Source organism: Eufriesea mexicana, unplaced genomic scaffold (assembly GCF_001483705.2).
Source record: "Eufriesea mexicana isolate 0111107269 unplaced genomic scaffold, ASM148370v2 scaffold11044, whole genome shotgun sequence".
Taxonomy (NCBI): domain Eukaryota; kingdom Metazoa; phylum Arthropoda; class Insecta; order Hymenoptera; family Apidae; genus Eufriesea; species Eufriesea mexicana.
Genome location: NW_016918676.1, coordinates 312,677 through 319,292, shown reverse-complemented (window position 1 = coordinate 319,292; position 6,616 = coordinate 312,677). Strand labels below are relative to the sequence as shown.

The 6,616-nt window shown below is 33.1% G+C and overlaps 1 pseudogene; it reads right to left on the bottom strand.

Annotated features, from left to right (window-relative positions):
• Window positions 1-1,268: 1,268 nt before the first annotated feature.
• On the bottom strand, window positions 1,269-2,898 carry LOC108553539 (piggyBac transposable element-derived protein 4-like; annotated as a pseudogene).
• Between the last annotated feature and the right edge of the window lie 3,718 nt (window positions 2,899-6,616).

Here is a 6,616-nt window from a genome sequence, read left to right as displayed (position 1 = left end):
ATTAGATTTATACTTAATATTTGTGTTTGACCATTTTTGTAATTAAATAAAGAATTGTTCTTATTGTTATTGATATTTCATCCATCACTAACAGAATATACCTCATATTTTTCGGTAACCTTTTGATAAGTTTTAAAAATAAAAATTTCGAACAGCATTTTTAAAAATATGTATTTATTCATTCATATGTACAGAGTGCTTCCTCAAATGGTATAATATTTCGTAAGGGATTGAACCTATTACACAAGTTTGAATAAAAACTGTTTGCTACGAAAGGATACATCATATGGTACGTACTTCCTTTTATATTTAATAAAATTTCGGAATGCAGAGTCTGTAAATGGTAATACCTCGGTAATCCTCGGTAATCCGGGTTAATCCCATCGCCTGATCCTATATTTCGCATTCATGTTTTACAATTTTTTTCAGTATTATTAAAAGAGCTATATTTCTTATTTTTTCTGAATTTTACAACTTCTTGATTTAAATATCGCTGCAGAAGAAAATGTATTCAATTCGAGTTGCAATGAAGGTTTAGTTTAATTATGGTGAAAGATTGTGCAAGACTGTAACTTTACTAATATTTTGAAAATTAGATATATGTAAAATTTAGCTGCATATTTTTCTTTTGCTCAATGCTCTTAAAAATTATTTTACTTTTTTATTAAAACGACAAATTGATTGGAGACGCTCGGAAATTTATTCCATCTTATATTATTTTTTTATAAAAAACGACCGAATAAAGAATTTATCTGATTTCATAGTAATAATTATAAATATAATAATGTACCAAGGAGAATTCTAATTTATTTATGGAGACTAAGCGAATGGTTATTTCATGAGTATGAATATAAATAAAATTATCGAGTGGTTTAATCCACGCAAACCATTTTTCTTCGAGATTTCCATTGAGACAAACAGTAATAAGCGTGTAAAGTAAACAACAGTCCAGATTCAAATAAACATTAACAGTGACATATTTATTGTGTTCCATTTTTAACGTAATGAAAAGATTATTACTTCGTATTTCCTTAATTGATTTTTGTCTTAATAAAATAAAGTGTTTTAAAATGATAATTGAATGAGATAGACAAAAATACGGATAGTCGTTAACGCGTTGAGCGCGACGCCGGTCCCTGGGGACCGGCGCTGATCTTTCCCCATGGCCGGCTCCGGTCCCTGGGGACCGTCGTTAAACTTTTCGTGGGACCGACAGTATTAAAATTAAAGGATAAATGTCGCCTGAATGAATGTAGTCAAATATACTTTTAATGAGCTTTATTGAAGCATTCTAAGCAAAAGTGTGGCTGGGATTTACACATGTAACAAAATGTAACAACTTTTTTTGTTAAATTTTTGGCTTTCTTAGACCCAAATAATCTTGAATTTTCATCATAACAACCAGAACAGTATTTCCGAACTTTATGGGCGTCTCCTTCCTTTTTCTGTAATTTATGAACAATTTTTCCTTCACGAAGTGGAATTTGTCCATCTACTCGCTTTCTCAGTCCATTCACCAATTGTCTCCGAAATTCCGTAACTGATATTTTTTGTCCGGTTACTTCTTGAAAGAGAAACAGGGAATTGACCACAGCAGTGTTGAAACATAACTCAAAGGCCAACTTTTTGTACCATTTGAGAGTTTTCCTCAAGGGACTACTATACGCACACATTTGATCTGACAAGACAATAGATGTTTTTGCTTTACTATATTCAACTATAATTTTGGGTTTACAGAAAACTCCGGGTTTTGTGTTTACGTTTATCATTTCACTTGAATGTTTTGTGGATAGGACCAAAACATTTCTCTTGTCCTTCCATTTTAACACAGTAATACCCTGATTATTTTCTTTAGCGATAACTTCTCCACGTTTCAAGTTAGTTTTTATCACTTCGCTTGGGTTTTTCTTACGATGTGCTCGAAGTGTTCCAATCAAATGTGTGTTTTTGTATATTAAGCGATTCGCCAAATCGATACTGGTGTACCAGTTGTCAGTACACAATGCGTGGCCTCTATGAAATAAGTTTTTCAATAGAGATATTACAACATTTGACGGGGTTGTATTTTCCTTGTCGAGAGCTTTTCCGGTGTACACATGACAGTTATACGTATATCCATGACCACAATATAATTTAAATATTTTTATACCGTATTTGTGTTTTTTTTGTTTCAAATATTGCCTGAATACAATGCGCTCGCGGAATGGGATTAGCGACTCGTCAACGCATAATACTTCTGGTGGATCGTAATATTTTTGAAAATTTGTATTCAATTCGTCTACGATGAATTGAATTTTTGATAAACGGTTAGTTGCGACAGCTGCTTCGTTGTCTGCGAAATGCAACATTCTCATGAGAATTTCGAATCTGTCTCTGCTCATTACTGTTCGCGGGAATGTTTGTGAAAATAATGGATCGAGACCAATATAGACGTAAGAAGGGAAGTTTTACCATACCCATCAATATTATCAGCCCAAATAAACGCTTCAACTCATTTTTGTTAGTTGGTGTCCATTTACCTGTACGTTTAGAAGTGATTCTGCATTGAGTAGCATAGAGGTTTGTTTGCTCACTGATGTGTTGAAGTATTTCGTCTGTAACGAAAAATGCATAAAACTCTTCTGTTTTCGTACAAATCCGCACTTTCTCATCAGTTGTTTTGGCGCCGGAGGTACGCATAAAGGGCATAATATTTGGCTGATTCCCTTTTGGATCAAACCATTCATTTCCGTCACAGATTTTATTAGCACCTGTGCTACTTCTCCTACTTCTTCTCTCCATTTCCGTTTCCTGGCCTACTGAAATATCATCTTCTGATGATGATAGCCGTAATACCCGGCGACGTCTGAACGATAAGAAAACTTCGCTTGATGTATCACTATCTTCTCTTTCCAACATTTTCGGTTTTATGGGCGATAAATATTCTCAAGAACAAACTAAATTTTGTACTCTCAAACGATCTGTAGACTTTTGTGACTTTCTGCCAACTGAAAGCTTCTTGAAGGTACGCATGCATTGCCTGTTCCATTGTCTCACTCAAAGAGAAGGAACGAAACTTTTCCTTATCTCGAATATGACTTCAAAAGTGAGGCGCCCTACGCAGTGCGTAAAATCGCATGCTGAGAAACCGCGGATAATATTACATTATCGCATTATTAGAGAGCGGCCGCTCGCTGCCGGCCAAGGGGAAAGGTCAGAAATATCGGCGCCGCGCTCAACGTGTTAAACAGCACGTTTACGCAAAATTATAAAAATTTTTCAAAATCTACTGTTCAAATCTATCGCCCAAGTGTTCACGTATTCGCGAAGGAAACAAGATAAGGTCGTAATAATTGTTTACTATATACATATTAACAATACGTCGATATTATCATCATCTAAAAAAATTTGTCTGAATGTAAATTTTTCAAATCTTAGTTTCAATATCAAACTTGTAATTAAAATTTAATATTCGATCACCTCGGTTATTTTCGCTCTTTAATTAGTCAGTTGCCATTCCACCTAATTAATCAATTGTTCTTTGTTAATACTATACAAAGTGTACCGTAATTATCGTTCTATTGCGTAAATATTGTAGTATATCATTATCATCTACGTGACAGGTAGACAATTAAGCATTCAATGAATCGGTTAACTTCGAATTTGTCACCTCGCGTTCACTTTCAACCTTATGGGTTTAAATATTCAGTAGTCGTTTCGTATGGCTCAGATCGATTAGAAAAATTGAAGAAGAAATATATTTTCGCACGCTAATGATAAATTATATTCGATTTTCGATATAATCTAAAATTATTGAGAGATTTTACCGAGCTGTTTCAATGTCGCATATGAATTTTGATATAAACGGACATTAAAAAATCGTGAATATTTTGATTGCGATTGCCGTTTAATGTTTTCTATATTGTACAGAAATACCAAAATATTGCAATCTCAAGTATTTATCAAAAATGGAAATACCAAATAGCGCATCGGTATATATTTAATCACCTGCATTTTAAAAAGTAGATTTCAAACAAAATTGATTATAAATATGCAGTACAACTCTGATTAACCAAACGTTTGGTTATCTGTAGAGTACTAGGCAGTAATGAAAAATAAATATTTTGATCTTTAAATATCGACCATTCTTATTTGCATCCGATAAAAGTAAATCATTCTTTTGAAGTTGAGACTTGTCTTTACTTTTTCCTGATAAATATGTAAATCGTACGTTGTGCAACCTAATTAATGAATAAACAAGAATTTTATGAAATCGTGACAGCCAACATATTTACCTGCAATCATAAATTTGGACATTCCATATGACCTGATTAGAAGATTATTATCTTGATATTATATCATATTATATTGCAATATTTATACGCATATTAATAGTAAGAACATGAATATTATGCAGATATAAGATGTGTCAATAAGTTACTTCGAATACTCGTGTTCTTGAATTTTCTTTGGTTTTCTTATAAATAAATCCATAACTGTTTCTCTGATTCTAGTTACTTAGCATTGATTCCTCTTTTACTATCAATCGAATTGGAATTCAGTAATTATGGTGTCCACAACATAATTGCTCACTATTTTTATCTAATCGTTTTTGATAATACCTTACACAATTGGAAAGTATATATTTAGCATGTTACGCAGTGTGTAGGCATTATCCTGCCTTGACATACCTAAATGAGCCGCGAGGTCGATATTTTAAAGGTTTATAACACGATCGTAAAGAAAGACTATTTTCGAGTTAGAATCTTGGAATATTGGGAGGCAATGAACAAAATGTTCTTTCGCATCCTAATTTCGTCTACACTTAATAGACAAAGACGTGTTATAAAACTCGCTAATTTCGAAGGATCACTCCAAAGCTTCTGTACCTGCAAACTACCTACGCTTTGAACTTGGAAGAACGCCGTAACTTTTAACCGTTTGAGTTCTAGAGGGTTTTGAGAAATCACTGTCGAGTTTTCCCAAGCAGCGTGATTGCGCTGCCTCTAAGTGGGTACCACAAGACCCAAGCAGCGCGATAGCGCTTTTTCTATTTTATGTCGAGAAATCCCAAGCGGAGCGATAGCGCTTCGTTTATATTATGGCGATGAATGGCCAAGTGGCGCGATAGCATTTAGACTTCGACAGTCGGTGACTTGAAATGTGCTGGGTTTTCTCGACATGAACAGCGCGATCGCGCTGCTTGGGACAGAAACGGTTAAGCAAAAGCCTTAACCTCACGCCTGCTCAGGTATCGTCCATCCTTAACAAGATAAGGCGCGGTAAGGGCGCATAGAAGAGTGATCACGACATTTAGAATGCCGCTGATTGGAAAATTAATATTTCTCAAAATAATCAGCGTGCATTTTGAACATGACAAGGCGAGGTACCAAAAACCTCGGGGGAAAGAATTGAGACAACAGTACACACACGACGCAATTAACCAAGATTACCTACCGCACAAAATTATCAGCTCTAGGCAGTAACACGTTTAGAATACCCTACGCGCTTTTAGAAGAGGCAATAACTCCACCGCGACGCGTAGAAACATAGGAATTTATTATATAACGTTTATAAATACGTATATATATATATATCGATGTGCGCTATAAGATCAACAGCCAAACTTATAAAAAAAGTTTTATTTAAATTATAATTCATACATTTTCAATAATATGATAGCGTGTAAACACCTATACGTGCAAGTGTTGGAACGCTGTCTACTTCTCAACGCTTTATTGTTAACTACGAAATTGGTTTGAGGTTATTATTGCATACGAATGTGTCAAGTATCTGTGAGTTGTTTCATCTTAAAGTTATAGACGAAATATGAAGTATTGCTCTTCCTGAAAAATGATGATTTATATTATTTAAATATTATTATTATTATTTAAATAACAGTTAATCATGGGATTGAAGAATCGTCAGTTCATAATACAGACAGATGCAAATGTAAAATTATGAGTAGTATTAAATACTTATCGCAAGTGAGAAAGCATGATTTCACGATGAAATAGAAACTGTAATTGCAATTATAATACATAAAAAATCTTTACGATTTCTAATTTATTCAGTAATTATCAAATGAAACGGAGTTATTTTAGAAATCGTTTTCGTGACGGACTTTAATTATTACGAGCATTCGGCATTGGTTTTAGTAGATTGTGTCGCATTTCTTGTTTGGGCAAGTACTTTTAAAAATTACAAACTTGCTGTTCCATTAATTGGAAAAAGTAATAAACTGCGATGTTTCAAAAATATAATTCTTAATACTATGTATATATGGATTAACCCTTTGCACTCGATAACTTTTGGCTAGAGAAGAGTAGAAATTCAAGGATTCTCTACTAAAAAAGCAGTAAATAAAGAATTGTATAATAATAGAATTGTAGAATATAATATCCATATAACGTATTATATATACTACATAAATAATAATTGGAACAACCTTTCTATTATATGTTATATATAATTAATGAATGCAATGTAATACATATAATTACATAATAATTATATAATACTACAAATTTATATAAATTCTAACAAATCATATATCTTTATGCAACACATTATTCGATAATTTTGAAATTAATTTGAATAATAAACCAACTAAATAATTTATCTAAACGAGATTCTG